This window comes from Mytilus trossulus, chromosome 6 (assembly GCF_036588685.1).
Source record: "Mytilus trossulus isolate FHL-02 chromosome 6, PNRI_Mtr1.1.1.hap1, whole genome shotgun sequence".
Classification (NCBI taxonomy): Eukaryota; Metazoa; Mollusca; class Bivalvia; order Mytilida; family Mytilidae; genus Mytilus; species Mytilus trossulus.
In genome coordinates this window covers 6,648,202-6,666,954 of record NC_086378.1, presented here as the reverse complement: position 1 = coordinate 6,666,954, position 18,753 = coordinate 6,648,202, and the positions used below count along the sequence as shown (strand labels likewise).

The window sequence follows — 18,753 nt, the reverse complement described above, 5'->3', positions numbered from 1 at the left end:
TAATGTAAGAATTTCATTTATTAGGTCTTTCCACTTTTCTGTGGAAAGACCTATTGTTTTTCTTCTGATTATTTTTTTTTTTTTTTTTTTTTCTTCCGCCTAATTTTGCTCTTGCGATAAACATTTGTTTCGCAATATGTCGCTAAGATATTTGGTATATGATATCGAAGAGTATATGCGCTTTTGAAATTTACCCTGCGTAAACGAATACTTTTCTTTGTAGGAGTTATCTCCCCAAACACTGTTTTCCTTGTTAGCGCTTCTCCTTCGCAACCGTAAAAGATTATGACAAATTTATTTTACAAAATTGCTTGTTATATCCTTCGCATGATTTGTCCTATTTTGACCGAAGCGATATGACTGCTCCATATGAGAGTTATTTCCCCTTATGCATCTGATATAAGTGATATGAATTTCTATCTTATAAATCATAAGTGATAGAGACCTAGAATGTTTTGATTTGAGGTCCTTGGTCCCAAAAAATTAAAATTAGGTCAAGGTCAAAAGTCAAGGTCATATTCTAATATTTGAATTTGACTTATTTTCACTTATATCCAAAGACTGTATAAGATATCAACAAATTATTTTTACTAAATTGTTAGTTGCGACATGTCGTAAGATGTAAATTTTGATTGCAAGCGTACGTTGAATGTAAAAGGGAGTTTTCTCCCCTCTTCTATTTAAAAATACGCGTTTGGTGATATAACTCATTAACTAAATATAATATAGACCTATGGTCTTTTGATTTGAGGTCCTTGGTTTATGACCTTGAAATTGATCTCAAGGTCATAGCTTAATTTGACGTTCTAGATTTTGAACTTTGCTTTTATTCTATATGTATACATGATAAAGATATACAACTTTTAGAAAAAGGTATCAAACCATTTAACCTTGTAAAAAACAACCGGAAATGACCTTTTGTAAACCGGAAATAGCTATTTTTTTGTACTTTATTAATATAAAAGTATATAGAACCAGATATTTTTGGAATCAGTGTCAAGTAAATATTCAAATATAATCGGAAGTAACAAATTATCTCCCTTATTTAAAAAAAAATGTATGGAAACAATATATTTTTGGAATCAGCTTACTAGGAGCTATCATTTGACGATTGAAATGACATTTTAAACTTAGTTTCACAACTTTTCATATCAAAATACATTGTTTTGATGGAAAGACCTTCAATTGTTCTCTGAACAATTGGTTTTTAATTTTTTTAGTAACAGTTTTCAAGATGTTTACATGAAGCCAACAACTGTTACATTTTTTATGACTAAATTTCCAACATTATTACATTAAAATTAAAACAAAATACAAATGTGGAATCATTTGTGTTGCACCAGCTTGCTTTCCACCTCATTCTAGACCAGACACTCCATGTTTTACAATGACATCATCTTACAAAACCTTGCCAATCCAATATGGAACCTTCCCACAACCTTCAAATAAAGTCATCAAACATTTATTGAGTTTGGCTGTCCACTTCAAGTGTATTGATTCTAACTGTCCACCTTCTGGACAACCCTTGAGTATATCCATTTATTGACTATTAAATTTCCATTTTGTTTGATGCTACTATAGGGAGCAATCATTTATAAAGTTATTACAACAAGGGAGCAGTAATTTATGTCATTGTTACATCACAGGCCTCTCAATATGTTATTATCTCATTGAAGTGGCAGGTGGTCACCACTGTAATTATGGATTAACTACTTGAAATAATGGTCAGTTTTCTGGTGGTCAATTCCAAACAGAAAGATTTCTATTATATGATAAAACTAATGACCACAGAAATATTGTCATTAAAATTTTTGAACCTCAACATTTTGATAAATGACTTTTCCCCACTAGTCAAATCCCTTGCACCAAATCAAATCTGTGACAACGTTACCAGGACATTTGTGGTCAAAGTTCGTCCAGTGTAAAGATTTGTGCCTTAAGTCAGTCCGGCTGTTAACAGCAGATACCTATATATTCCAGTCAATAGTGATGTCATGACATTATAGAGAATTTCTGATTTAACATGCTTTATGCCTAGTAGCAACCAGTAATTTCTATTAACTGATAAATGGTCAGATTTCTTTTGCCAGAATTACATGCCATTTTTGATATATTGGTCAGCTTCTGTAGAATTTTTTCCAGCCTTATCTTCCAACAGTGTTAATTATAGTAATTAATCAACAACTGAGCATTTAATTAGCAGTATAAACAGCTTTATATTGGAACTGTCCATCAAAACAAATAGAATTTCATTACCCTTAGACTGGCAGGCACGATTTATTGTTTTAATGGTCAGCTTGTGGTCAGCGGAAGTTGATGGTTATTACAATCTTGCTGTTATCCATGATAAAGAAGGTTTATCCATTTGTCTGGATTATTGTGTCACAACAGTACACAGATTATGTGAAAATCAGTGAGGTAATTTGTTTACTTTGATTAAGAAAATCTGAAAATGTCAACATAATCTAAGTCAGGTGTTAACAACTTGAAAGGACCATTTACTGTCTCTAGATTGTCTAGGATTCACATTATCATTGTACAGTAAATCGGATTTATCTTACAAGTAGTACAAGGACCATACAAAACAAACATATACCTGAATTTCTTAAAATTTTCAAAATCCTCCTTTTGTGTTACGTGGATCAAATAATAACACAGAATGCTTTATTTATAATGATAAAAATAATTCATTTAAAAAACTGTGGTATTAAAACTGAAAATGTCAAAAACAATAACTGTTGTTAGTGTTTAAACTTTTGGGTCTTTTCTGTTGACTTGCCAAGTTTTACATCATTGCTGTGAATTAACCATAACTGCAAACTTAACAGCAAACCTTGATTTCCCTCCAATTCTGACAGAACTAACAAAAATGCCATATTTCTATCATGTTGAAACACACACAACACAGAGGACATTAACAAACTATTTCTTTCTGGTGATATTTATTTGTTTCAGTAAGAAATCATGTAACACTACATAGCTTCCTGTATAATGAAATGCCACATTGAAATGTTTATAGGAGTACCACAGAAAACAATGCAGGAATAGTAATAAGAAGAGTACATAGATTACAGAATCTGTTTGGCTTGGAGATGTTTATGTCGAGTTATTACCGCTTCAAAGAACAGTGTTACTTGGTGCAATAATATCTCAACCATTCCCACAACCCTTAGATAAAATTCTGGCTGATATTTTTGTTCTGCATGCAATGTAAAAGACAAAAAGTTGAAGCATTCAATTTTATTCATTTTTTATTTCCAACTTTGTTTCGTACATGTTTTTTTTTTCCCACTTTCACAAAGACGAATAAACGTTGAATAATAGGAATAAATAACCAAAATGTTATTTTACTATTGAAAACTGGTCACGTCACCAAAACATAAATGTTTTTCCCCTTGTATATCAGTCAACAGATGTATCCATATAATCTTAAATAGTAATTCTCCTACTAATTTCAAGATTTTGTGAAATGGGAAAGCACAATCTGTCAAGTTATTTTGAACATTACAGTTAGAAATAAAGTGTCCAAATGGTTACCCTCTAGTATACTATAGTCAACTGACCATGTAGACTTTAGAGATCTGACTTTCTAGCTAGAATAATTTACCCAACAGACCCAGTCAGGCAGACTTATTATAATGGAAATGACTGTCATCAAAGACATTCTACTTAAGACGGCAAAATGATATCATATTTTATATTTATAAAAGTTTAAAGATAATACATTTGATTAAACAAAATCATCTTCTTGTGAAAAATGAATCATAAATGTTTCAAAACGACCACATCAAACTATGGTCACAGCTGATCTTGATTGAAGGATGGGAAACCCCTTATGTCATTAAAAAAAAACAATTTCAAACAGAGAATTTCCATTTCATTCTTGTTTCATTTAAGTGCAACTGAGGTATCTCGATTATCAAAGGTATGACGTTAACTAAAATGTAATCAATTTGTGCATACAATATATTTCAAGTTCATTTATTTCAACCGCCACAAAAGATTTGAAGAGTCAGGGTATTGTGTTATTGGCACTGACGAGACATAAATAGAAACAGTCAGCTGTTATTATGAAAGTCCCCCATTTTATACCCTGTTTTATACCCTTACAGTTTATGAGCCGATTCCTTTTACTTTGTCATGTTATTGAATAATAAGAGGTATTTTGATGGCCTTTCATCTTTCTCCCATCGAATGTGTTATAGTGCAATAAGAAACAAAGGTTTATTGAAAGCTTGCCTTGTAATAAAAGTTTATGATGTAAATACCAGCCTATGTATTGAAGATGATTATTACATCTGTGCTGATAGTTCTATTATAAACAGTCTGATATACTTTGTTATTGACTGCCAGGGTCAATATAAACAATGCTATCACCCTAGTGTTTACAAATTCTGTATCAGGCACAGTTATCATAATATTGACCAATTGGCCAATGGTCAGTTTCTCTCTGATTTTACTGACCAGCTGATAGATAGATTATAAACAGACTACCTACTGTATATATTACCTAATATAAACACATCTAGATAGTTATCTTGGTATATATCTATTTAACAGATCTAAAACTTTTATTAATGACTATTTCATAACTTTATGTGAAAATATGATTTCAGAAAGAAAAACACTTTGGTATAAGCCTGTGAAATTTTACGTATGAACTAAGATATAATGTTTACTAAATGAGATTGAAACATGGAAAACTAGAACTTTAATTTCAGTGCATGACGTTCTTCAACAATGGGTAAAATAATACACCTCAAACGTAATAAATCAACAGTTTATATAACATGTGCAAGTCAAAAATAAATACTTCATTCATTTTTATGAAAGGGTATTAAGAAGAGGAAATAATTCTTGATATTTTACAGGTTAAAGCATTAATTCCAGCAGTTTTGTGAGGGAATTAGAGCTTTCTTCAACAGTATCAATCATTTCACTTGACCATGACATTTATGGTTTAATAGGCATATTCTTTGATTTACACATGATCTAGATGGCACCACCTTTATGTTCCAGAGATAACAATGAATGTATTATTCCCTGCCAAGTCTAGTACAGTTAAATAAATCTATCTCATCTGACACTAGACATAGGGGAATCAAGGTAAACTTCCAAGACAGAATATCTGAGTTATGTGATAGTCAAGTCAGACGCACCTTCACTCTGAAGCAGATAAATTTAAAAGTTGGATCATATTTCTACCTGATGAAGATGTCCAACCTTTTTATCTTTGAAATGTTGAAAGCTTAAAAGTTTTAAAGGATATCTGTTTAAAGAAAACTCTTTGATTATTAGGAAACAATCTTCCTGTGGGTTTGGACACCAATCAAACAGACCTAAGTTATGGTATGCATAAAAGCTCTGTAATCAAGGTCTTAAAAAGATAATGAAGGTTACCCAAACATTTACAATAAAAGAAAAGATTTATTTGTTTAAGTACTAATTAAGCTAGCTAATATGCTTCACATCTGCAGAGTGACTACTAAATTACAAATACTCAAGCCTATTAATGCATTGCTTCATGTGTGTGCCTTTAGGTTTCCAGACAGATCACGTTGTAATATATATTTTATTGAGTATTCAACAAAGGCACCTGCGAGTGAATTAACCAATTATAAGGTAAAATACACAATCTTTTTGTATTTGAATTCAATCTCAATTGTTTATAAAGTGGCACATAAATGTTGAAACCCAGACATTCCAGAAGATCAATTTAAATTTCTAAGTATGTTTAAGTTAAGAAAGTGTACTTTTAAGTCTGCATTTCGTTTCTTTAAGTTTGACTGCACCATCATCAATATCAAACGTTTGGACAAGGTTTTAACCATTGGAACCATTATATCTAGTATAGAGACCTTAACAGCAAAACAGATGTACCAACTGCTGGGTCAACTACAACATTCCATTAGCCAATCAGATAAGCTGAAACATTCCATTAACCAATCAGGTATGTTGAAACATGCTGCCTAGCCAGGTACATCAGTGATCTTTCAACAGGTATGTTTCTCTGCAGGTTAATGGCCAAAATCTCCATCATCACCCTCTACTTAACTCTCAGGCTAACCTTGACCTTCCGTATCTACCACCCTAGTGTTCACTTATATTGATAGATTTATTTCAGTTGCATGATTTCAGTTTTGTTTATCACTGACAATAAATCTTTCTACTTTAATAAATATCATAAGTTTAAATTTACTTTTTTCAATTCTCAATGAAGACTTATCTGTCAACACAGGAAGGCAAGCTAATTATTTTTATTTTTCAATAGTTCAATTTTAAAACTTAAGTACATCTAGGTTTTTGAAAACTTCCCAAATTATTATCATTTAGTGTACTTAAAGTGAGTGAATTAATCCTCTTCTTATCACAAGAAGAACTGTCACGAGCATCCATGAACTTGTTTTATCTTCAGTAACATTTTTGGCGGTATAAATATGATTGCTTATTTCTCATATGTCTCCAATATCTTAAATTTTCTTGTATATTTTATTATATTACAAACAGATTGCTTTCCTTTTAAACCTTTGTCCCTAAAAAGAAATTTAGTCCCACATAAACTTTCGAAGGCTTCATAAAGGTGTGATGTACCCCTAGTTTACGACAGGCCCTTCCATTAAACATCTGTTCTGATCAAAGCAATCAAGTTCACCCTATTATCATGTACATCCCATTTTATAATGAAGACTTCTGAAAAAGTTCTGCATACGATCACTTGATTAAATCTGGCAATACCCAAAACACATTTTATACTTACGATCGTAATAAACCTACTAGCTTTCACGTGAACAAAATAAAGCCAGTCCCTCCCACAAAGTGATTTTCGAGTACAGTTGATGTATTTTTAACAACTTCTTTGATTCGTTGTTTATAATGCATAAAGTAATAGCACAACATCAAACACTTCATAGAAATCACTGTATATTTAAAATATAAAAACTTTTAATGATACTTGAACCTTATGACATTATTACAGAGAATTGTCTGAAACCGTAGAAGTCTGCTGTAGTGTAATTAAGTTGCTGCACGCAGGTAAGAAAAAGATTGCAGGTAGGAAAAAGATCGGCATCCTGGGTATATTGTCTTGCAAAGTTGGATGGTGACAGACACTTAAGTTTGTATTAATATTTCTAGAACATTACTCTACAAAATCTTCATTTAAGAAGTTAATTTAAGGTCTAAGCCAACCAAAACAAAAGACAAATTTTACAGCTGTGGTGATGCATATTTTAAAGAAAAGCAAATATATCAAAGTTCGTCATTTTGAAATTTCGTTTTGTCTGGAATATTTTTTCTGTTTCAAAATTAAAGAATCCTGAATGCTCAAAACACTTATGTCTCACTGCAGCAGTAATATATGCACTCTATGAAATGTTTAGAAGAGTTACTGTAAACTGGTAACCTTTCCTGGTACAGGTCAGTAAAGATAAGAATGATGAGCAACACTTTTCCATTCATGCATTACCTGTTTCTACAAGTACTGGCAGCAATTATAATGTTTTGATGATGTTTTAAATACTACAGTGTTAACCCTTTCATGTAAGAGCTTTTGTAACCATGAATTAACATCTGTTACCATGCAGTGTTTTCAGGCATTAAAATCTAATGATTAAAAACTTATGTGGTGAGGTTGAATTGCAGAAAAAAATATCTCAAAATGAATACATTTCATAATAAAGAGTATATTTTTTCTTGTGTTTCAGTGTTAAATCCAGATAACATTACTATTTCTAACAGGGGACCAGAAGTGTCAGTACGTCCTGCAGGTGGCTAGTGCACAGGAAACATATTTTACTTACTGTAAATTCATAAATTATTGGTGCATTTGTTATTGCGATTTTGACATGACAGATCAAAATCTGAGGATAAAAACTGTGACAATAAAAAAAGCAGCACAAACATATGTGTCTGATTTTATTATGCAAGCTCTATTACTGGGATACACCCATTAGCATTATTCATAAAATTAAAATAAAAAACTTTTCTTATAATATCTACATTATCCACATGTACATGCAGAGGTCAGTAAGTGCTAAAAGAACGTCTTAAGCCAAAAAAATATATAAATTATCAAACACACCCAATGCTATGTCAATATTGTAAGGGAGATCATTCTTCTTAGCCAACTTTGAACAAAACTTGTTAATTTTGAAAACTGTTTGCAGTTTTAGAATACGTTAACAACAATAAGACATTTGAATATTTAAATCATCCTTTTGGAGCAAAAATATTCATTGAGACAGATTACTTTCAACATTCCTAACAAACTTCTGCCATCCCTTAAATGGCTTCTTGAAAATTGAAAGTACTCAAACTCAAAGTGGCATTAACTATATTTTCTTGAAAGACAGTAAGTTGAGCAGTAAGTACATTTAGAAAATTGAAAATTTGCAAAGTATCATATTCTACCAGAGATACCAAATCCACCATTATCCATAAGTAGCTGACATCTGGTCAACCCATTAAACTCATCCAAATGTACTCATAAATGTAAGTAAAAAGCATAAAGCTAATAGATTCACATGATCCTAAAAATGTTGTAGTTCTAGACAGGAAATCTGCTACTTAAAGACATCTGGGAAATTATCCTCTACTAAAATTCTATAACATACATGGCCGAAATCCTTCCCCTTGACAAGAGCCATGCTTCTGTTTGACACCCACAATAACCAAGGTGATAGGCTTTCTATTAAAGTGGCAAATTGTAGAATAAAATATGCTAATGTTTTTATTAGGAAGGGATATAAACTCAGCAGGTACCCTTTTAAGAAAAGCCGCCAATTATATCAATTTGTAAAAATATAAACCTGATGGATTTATTGAATGTGATGGATTAAAACAAAACTTTGTGTAATGCTATATGCTTACCAGGATGTGTATGTAGAAAACTTAATTCCACATTAATCAACATTTCCATAATTCTCTTATTTAATTATTATTATCTATTTCTGTTTAAGTAGAAATGCTATGATTTAAGACAAAAGCATTGAAGAGAGAACACCATCAGAACAGATAGCTTTTCCATTAGAAAGTAAATATTTTCTGATTTTCTTTAGATTTATCAAAAGGACAGAACCTATTTACTTTTACATATGATAAATATCTTCTATACAATGCTATGCAGATCTAGAGATCGGAAGAGGAAAGATCAATGTCTTCCATGTCTCACGAAAATACTGATGCAGTTTTGTCAATTAATCAACTAAAAAGCTTACACAATATTCTAACAGTAAAAATTATGTGCTGTAGCTAATTGATGATAAGCGTTTGCTTACTGAAAGCGATAGGTAATTCCTTCCTTAAACAACAACAAAAAAACCTAAAAATGGTGAAATTTGACATCACGGAAGTTAGAAACACAAGTAGAAATGGAAAATATAACAAATATCTGACCTGGCTCATGACGGAAGTTAGAAACACAAGTAGAAAACGGAAAATATAACAAATATCTGACCTGGCTCATGACGGAAGTTAGAAACACAAGTAGAAAACAGAAAATATAATGAATATCTGACCTGGCTATCTGTCAGAGTCAGTGAGGATTTATGTCCAGTAGAGAGACCATCAGTCTTTAGAGTTCACCATAGACAGACAATAGAGTCAGACATACCACAACAAAATACTCTAATTAAGCTTTTGACATGTTTTGGGTTTATGTTCCTACTTTCTGTCTATCTTCTGTTTAACAGTAATAAATCAATCTAACACAATATCATTGTACAAAATACTATACATAAAATCTCTCAACATCATTGTAAAACACAAAGTTATGAAGACTGACCGGTATTTTTAATTAAATTTGCCTCAGTAAAATATGTAAAATTTGAAGTGACAAAGCAATGAAACCAAACATAATACATGGATTTTTGCTTGAGGTGGGAAATGGATAACTAGAGTATGAATGTCACCTTACTGTACATCACTTCAGATTTTGGAATAATCATATAAAAACCTGAACATTTACTTTTCTTTGTTGGGTTACAAGACCAAAGAACATCAGCAATATTACAACCACAGATAAACTGTTGAAGGGACACAGAAAAACAAGTAATGAACAATGTCTATGTATATAAAGTAGATAATCACATTATCCTGTGATTCTATAGATAATCTCATCATGTCTGTCTGTGTCCAAACCAATGGACTTTCAAGAACCAAACAAAATTATCTCTAAGTTTTAGTTCACAAATTCTTGTTAGCAAAATGGAGGTATTGGATTTTTAGTCAAATCACCAGCAAATGTTTGAAGATACATATCTATTTTAAAGTTTAATTTATAGCAATACTTTAAGATATCAATCTTTCAATGCCTACCATTGCCAAATTATACATCTGTTTATCTTAGTTTCAATTTTTTTTAAAGCATGTTAACTGATAGGATTAAGTAATTGAAATGATTTACATAATTCTTAGTTCCTCCCCTACCATTAGTATTTCACCATCCACCCTTAAGTGATATCATTTCTTTAGAGTACATTATTGCTCAGTACACAAGAATAATTATGGATCACGAATGACTATCGAGGTATTAACATCTTTCCTTTAGAGAACCTCATCCTATCCAGTTGTTGCTTTCACTTTTGTGCAAGCAGAACAAATTACTTATGTTGTCAAAAGCCACATTCTATAATTGAATTGTGAATTTTTGTTTTCTGGTAGACTAATTTAGAGAAATGTAATGACACCCTGGTATGCAAGCATGTAATTACTTAATGGCTATACAGGTCATGCCAAGTTGATAGATAAAACACAAACACGGAACCAAAAAAATCTCAAGATATTATTGCTCATCATGCATGCAGTCATTTTTAATATTGTGTCTCTTATTGCATGACAGCAATTAAGCTTCATCTGTAATGAATATTACCAGTGTGTACTTGAGAATGTTCCAGTACCATAATAGGTGTGAATACTGAGCAGGAGTAATTTAAAATGCTGAAAACCAGGTTAAGTTTTGTAACGAAGAACAGTAATAGAGACATATTTTTTTTCTAGATTATTGTTTATTCAGATTTTTTTGTTTTGCAGTTGTTAAAAAAAGGACAAAAGTGTGAGATTAGTCATTGCACCTTGTGGAAACGGTGCATATAAGTTGTGCAATCAAATTAGTTATAAGATTTGCTAATCCTATCCAATCACACTTTCCCCAGTAAAAACATCACAAAAAAATTCTGAATTTACAATCTTTAAAGTATTTTACTGAACTCCTCTCTTATTTATAAAACTATTCTTTACAATATCTGTTCTTCTAATTTTAAACCTATATTGTGTTTCTCCAGATGTATATCTTTTTATTTTTGTTTTTTTCAACTTTCTCTCATTTAAAAAAAAAATCAAATAAAGCTATAAATATCAAAAAGTCAGACAAGGTTAAATTTTAATTACTTCAGATTGTAATCCTATTCTCTATGGGTCAAAAAACAGGATTTCAAAAAAGATAAAATTTTATGTCCAAGTCATGGAAAACTGTAAAATACTTTTTTAACACAATCTTAGAGCTTACTGCATTACAAAAATATCATGAAATGACAAGACTGGGTGATATGAGCACAATAAAACTAAGTATTCTGCATATAAATTCATCAAAATAAAATGTCTGCATGTCAGATATTCAGTTTTACATTTCACCACCTTGTAAATCCATGTTCCAGCATGCATGTCTAAAATATATAAAATATTTCTCTCCATGTAACATTTTTGTATAATTTCCCTACAAGGTAACTTAAGTACTAAACTGGGGTTTAAAAAACATCAATAAAAAATGTCAAATTTCAAGGATTTAACATTTCCTGAACAATTAGTGATCATGTAATACAAGCTATTTACACAATGGAATACACCCAGAACTTCTTTTGTTTTATTTGATAAATTTGTATGTACTAAAAACTTACAGATTATATTAAAAGATAAACTAGATATTTTACATGAACCTGTAATTTTAATAGTACCATAGTTTCAACTTAAATAGCACTAGAAATAAAGAGTAAAGGAACCTAAAGGATGACAAAATTAATAGAAAAAGTTATTTATTATTGTTACAACTCCCTCCTGACTAAGTAAAATCCTACCCCAATTTATTTTAAATGCATTTTCTACGCATTCCTGCAGGTTTAATATAATTAACAGTATTATTTGATTCTCCCTCTATTTAACATGACTTTAAGATTTATTTAAGCAAGCAATGTGTATGCCCATTGTAACCTCAGTGCGAATTAAGACTAAATTGTCTGTATCCAATCTGAAATCTAGATTGAAATTAGAAAATGTCTGCACATTTGTAATACCAATCATCAAGAATTTGTAAATTTCATGGTCATGATTGTGAAATGAAAATGGGATGTCAACAATCCTTTGAAATTCTATCTATACTACAAGTTCATTGATTGAAAAACTTGTGAGGTATGTGAAATATATTAGGGTAATTAACTAAAGTAAACAAATAATAATTGTAATCAATGGTCATTATCTAGTCAACACTACCATAAATCCAGTATATATTTCATGCAAATTAGCCTAAACAAATAACTAACTATCTGCACTTCTCAATTTATGGCCTGTTATAAAATTGAGCCATGGGAAAAAATTATTCCATTCAAAGGTTACTTCTAACAGCAATTAATTGTACAAATATTTTGATGATACAAGGGATAATTTATTCAGTTCAATAATGGTTTACATTCTTTTTTATGGAAGTAATATTTCACTGATTAAATAGATTAAATAGATCCAACTTTTTTACATTAAACAAATCATTCCGATGAAACATCTTTTTTAAGTGGCAGTCAGTTTTGGACATAGGATGTAGCAGATTGAAAGGAAAAACAAAATTTTGCCATTTCACATGTTTTGGTTATAACTACTGACTTTGCTGTAAAATTTGGACAAATGCTGGCATGCACATTTCTCAACCTTGGCACCAAGGCATCTAATAGATCAAATCTTTCAAATCTATCTTCAGTATCAAAATTAAGTTCACTTTCCCAGAAAATTAATGACTTTATGCAACTATTAGATGAGATAAATCTATCCAATAATTTTACAAGGAACAGAAAAAAAAAGAAGCGCACTCTAATTATTAGACAAAAAATGAGAGGCATGTATATTATTAAAGCTTAAACCTCCCAGGAGAGATATGTAGAAGTATTTTACACAAGTGAATTCTCAATTCTGCAATAAACACAACAGAATAATGTCGATTTAAACAATTTATGTAATCTAAATGGATTCACCATAGATGTAAGCTTTCTCCTAGTCAATAAAACAGTGTCAGCAGAAACGTATTGGTCTTCAGAATTCAAATCCTTCCATTAGACAAAGTCAAACAGTCTGCATTTCATAAATTTTTATTTTGACCCAGCATCTTAAAGACTTCTCTTATGGTTTGTAAAAAAGCAAAAGTACTACTGTGTGAATAAAAGCTTTCCCAGTCTGTGAGCAAAAATATCTGTAACAATGACTTCACTGCCAAATTTTACATCAGCCAAATAAAAACATGGTACAGTATGATGATCTCCTATGTTTTACTAGTTCACTTCTCTAAGATCTATTCGGTAGCTAAAGTAAGACTAAGCTAACATAACACTCTAAGGTACAACATGGCCTTTCTACTTATACAATAAAATCTATAAACCCATACAATGTTACTGACATTGATCGAAGAATTAAGCTCCTCGCCACATAATAACAGGGGAAATGACTTTAACAGAAACCTGATGCTTTAGAAGCTAGATCAGATGGACATTAATCTTCACAGGAAAGATGTTATTATGTATAATAATTCAAATAAATCTGTATTTGTCAATTATTATTTCTTTAGAACTTATATAATGTATTTCTCAAGGTTTGATTTCGCTAAATGACCATGGTCTTCCTGAGGTCAAATTACTCTTTTATGAGTACACATTAAAAATTGTAACCTGAAAACCATGATATTTAACAAGAATCTATTTCATTATAGTAAAGTAGTCAGTTTTAGTCAAATTATTTCATCGAATAAATATTATCCTTGAAAAGATGATGAGATTCAAAACAAGAATGATGCAAACATTAAACCTCAGAAACAAGTAAAATACGACTTTAAGATTAAGATTTAATTTCTGTGAGAATAATTCATTTAACAGTATTAGAGAAGGGTACTTTTAAAGGCAACAGTCAAATGTGTCTTACCCATAACAGAGGTATGATTCACCACTAAAGTAATATCACTTCGTTAACGGAAGTTTCATTAATAAAACATTCCAAGAAAAAATATGATGTGAGGGGAAAGAGGAATAAATTTTTAAGTCTCTAGCCCATAAACAAAGATTTAATATCATTAACTGACTCAAGTAAGGTTTTACGGAGTAATTAAATATTAACATCCAAAGCTTTTAACAAATTTGATCCTTCAGAATGAGACTTGGCACTCATGTAAACATTTATTTGTGATAATTAAAACACAGCTTCCTTCCAAATATTAATTACGATAGAACATTAAGTTTTAAATGTTTACATATGTAATCATAATTTGACTCAATAAAACCTTGTTAATAATAATGGGATACCTGAAACGAGCTTCATAAATTTAAAATGTTGTAATCTAAACTTGATATTGAATCAAATGGCACCAAATGCTGGGACACATTTAGTTAATCAAAATCTCATCTACTAGTCAACTCTCTTCCAAATGGACAAGCACCTAGAAATTACAAAACCATTTGAAGAATACTTCAAAAAGGATTAATTATATAATGCACATGGAGGGCTGAATTACTCAAGAGCAAATTACCTCATGCAAGAGTTTTTTTCCTGCAACATGGTTAGTCCTGCCATGACCCTTAATTTCTACGCCTGTAACAGCTGATAGTAATTGTTCCCCCTAACAAATGCTTCACATCAAAGGGAGAGAATATCTTTTAAGATGCAAAGATATGTTTTATAGATTGTGATGCAATCATTGTCAGACCAAATGCCAGTATAAAAAAGAAATAATTATCAATATCTGTCTCTTACATGATAAAATGTGGTTATTTCATATTCATTTACAAAGGGTTCAAATCAAAGTTCAGAACATGTGAAAGTACTTTCTTAAATAGCTAAGGCATAGATGTGGTTTTAATTCGGTTATTTGCATGTTATTTGCCAGTTTGGTTATTTCAGATTGCTTATACCGACATAACTTTCAAATATTTGTGTAGTTCAACAACAATCTACCAAAACTTCTCCCTAAGCTATCACACATAAAGTTTTTTTGTTCATGTTGTAAGAACCCTGACAGTATTCATACAAGTCTCACATTCTTACCCACTTGCTAAGATAATACTAATCACGAGTATCAATAACCACCCAGTATTTAAACATATCTTCCACAAAACTGTGAAATTTTACCATTTAATCTAGGTAATTTTGATTAAGTAAAACTTCTTGCCCGTTAGTTGCACTCTAGGGTAAATACTTTAAAAAATAATTAGTCAAATTACAAAAACTTCACAGATAAGTTATCTGTAAACACACTGAAGTTTAAAATTCTGATGTTCGAAGAAGATACCTATGCTATCTATTTCAAAGTGTCAAAACAACTGGCAATACAAAAATTCTTCCTTTTCATTAATTCTCAGAATCCTAAACATGTTTTTCTCAGTTCACATCTTTTCCGTTTTTAACCTAAAAAAAATTTGCAAATTTGTGGGCAATGCATTTTCAAATGCCATCTAAGTGCGCAAATTGTTCATGATAACAAGTGTGTAAATCAGAAAAGAGTGACAACTTAAAACCGATTAAAAAAAGTTCATTTCAGCACTATTTTGTCAGGTGGCCATGAAATTTTCTAAAATTTGTCAAAATGCATAGGGTGTGTCACCAGTTTGGGACAAGATCTATTGTCTGAATAAAAGGCATGTCAACACTTGTCATACTGGGATAAACTGGGCATTCTCTGCTGGACTGGTTTCCTGCTGATTTCAGGTTACAGTTTGACATTTGACTAAAAGATCTCATTTCTCTTTATAATGAACAGCTTTAATTAAAATGTCCCAATAAATTAAACGGAATTTAACAATTCATTTATAACAAAGTTTTCAATTTATCTTGAGAATTTTCTTGACCTAAATCTGCACTCCACAAGATTTTGCAGTTATTATAGTTTGTTTTCTTACTGATTTGAGTGAAGAAAAATTATCAGAAAATATCTTGTACAACCAACTGTTGAGTTTTAGCAAAATTAACTCCATCAATCTGGAATGGAATCACACATTTTTACAAGTCTTACAAGATTCTGATCAGATCATAGTAATCTGGTAGGCAGACAGTCTCTGAACAATTTCACTATTTAACATTTTTATTATAACCATGAAGAAACAATGAAAAAAAATTTGGACTTTGATTCTATAAAACTACCTATACAAATAGAACTGCCCTGAAACTAGTCAAGTGTGTCTAAAATTTACTTGATATTTTCTTTTAAAGATCTAAATTACAAGGTATTATAAAAATATTTTTCTTACAAATGATTCTAACACTAGTATATTTATCTTACAAAACCTTATTACATTAACTAGACTATTGGTTTAATAGTACCACTTTACACCTATGATTCATTGCATCATTTTGTCACCTGGTCACACCTGAGTCCAGCAGTCTGGAGCCCTGTTACACCTAGTCTCCACAGGTAACCTTATTTACTGGTCAAATGTCCACATAACATATCCTTTCCACCTTTAACACCAGAGACAAAAGTCTTAAACAGGTACTTAAATGAGACTATTTACTGGAAGGTAAATCAATAGAAAGACAATGACTTAATCCTGCTTCATAGATGATCATATTATTATAACACAGAGAGACAATGACTTAATCCTACTTCATAGAAGATCATATTATTATAACACCGAGAGACACTGACCATGAGAGGGACATTCAAAGGTGACTCAACAAATCAAATGGTCAAAGTTTGGACATAAATGATAATAATAAACTTCCAACAGAGAATTGTAATGATAGTTATTGTCAAGTGCCCTCACTCTGACTTCATGTAGTGATATACACTTGAACACGACTGATTCAAGAAAAGTGAAAAAACTGCCTCCAATCAAAGCTATAATATAAACTACTTGAGAGAATAATCTTGTAAATTAGACAATCCCCTACTACCCATTTATACAATATAAACAATTGAAATTCCTCATAAAATGATTCACTTATTCATAAACAAGGTACTTTCAATTGGTTTTGCTGTTTATTTTGGCAATATAACCAAGTAATTAATAAGCAAACTAAGTTCAAATCAGAGAACAACTTGGTACATGTATATAATTATATGGTGAACTATTTTCCGCTAGACACTAAGCAATCAACAATTAATCTCCCTATTGCAAGTAAACTTATTTGTTTTTAAATCAAGTACAATCAGCTTGAGATAGTGAAAAGGAGTCTGGGAAAGTTGGATATCACAGAAGAAAAGAATGAGCTTACATGTAGGCTAGATATTCATGATATAACGGTACAAATTTCAAAAATTTGTAAATATTTTCTACCAGCTGATTTTTCTGACTATTTGCCAAACAACAAAGTTTTGTGAACCAAATGATTAAGCTGATCACTCAATAATATCATTTTGACACCTGTGATTTGTGAAGATTTAAATAATACCTGTTATTTATCCATTTGGACAAAAAAGAAAATAAGTGTTATCGATCTCTCTGTAATTTGTACCTTCATAAAAGTTTTGTATGTGTTCAATGTTATCTCTACTATCACATGACATGATATGTATGGGAACAAAGTGGGCTATAACCCTGAAAGTCAGGTAAGGTTTGTACAGGGAACCAGATAGACCCATTATAGAGCCAACGGTCATTACACATCAATTATAATGGGCCCCCAGGACTGGTTACTGGTCAATGACCAATTAAAGATTTATGATACCAAATTTTGCTTCATTGACAAATTTAATATTTGACCTTCAGAGGTTTATTACATAGACAAACTTAGTCTTAGATTTTGACTACCTTACAATTACATAAGTAATGCTATACTGCAGGTATTATGCCACCTGTGCTAAGGTGAAGGCATTTTTTATATATATATATACATTAGATTTCATGAACTTTTCATTTTAAAAATCTAATTGTATTCTAAAATAATTTCTGTAATTCAAAACTTTGATTTTAACAATTGATTCAAAAACATAAATTTGCAATTTTGCAGTTATTTTATGTAATTTAGTACAAATTATACCATTTAGATGGCTATTATTTAAATTAATAGTGATATTTTCCAGCATTTAAGGCTAATGAAATTTTAAACTTTTGTGCATTTAATTTTTTTTATCTGATTTTCTACACCCTGACTATTATCCCTGTTTTACTGTTCCAAGTTTTATCATATCTCCTACTGTAAATCAAGCGAATTAATTACTTGTTTATTCCTCCAGTGACAATTGTTTTGTCATATAATTATTTCACAGCCATTCAACTGTCAAAGATCTCATATAACCCAAAAGATGTCTTCACAAGATAAATCATACAAACATTTTAAGATTATATAATACCCTATAATTTTAATCTGATAGTCCCAACAGTTAAACAAGACAGGTATTTTGTTTAATATTTAAAAACTGCAGAGTTTCAAAATTCTCTAGCATACCACATATTATTTACATGTATTAACCCTTATACATGTCATTTTGACTAACCCTCAAATTTTTTTATTTCAACATCTGAATTTAATCTATACTTTTGTACTAATGTTATGGTTTCTTTTAATTGTTCTATAAAT

General features: G+C 30.8%; 1 protein-coding gene across 9 annotated transcripts in view; it reads right to left on the bottom strand.

Moving 5' to 3' along the window:
* Positions 1-18,753, bottom strand: part of LOC134720671 (roundabout homolog 1-like) — a 108,984-nt gene that overhangs the window by 30,758 nt on the left and 59,473 nt on the right. The window lies entirely within an intron of this gene.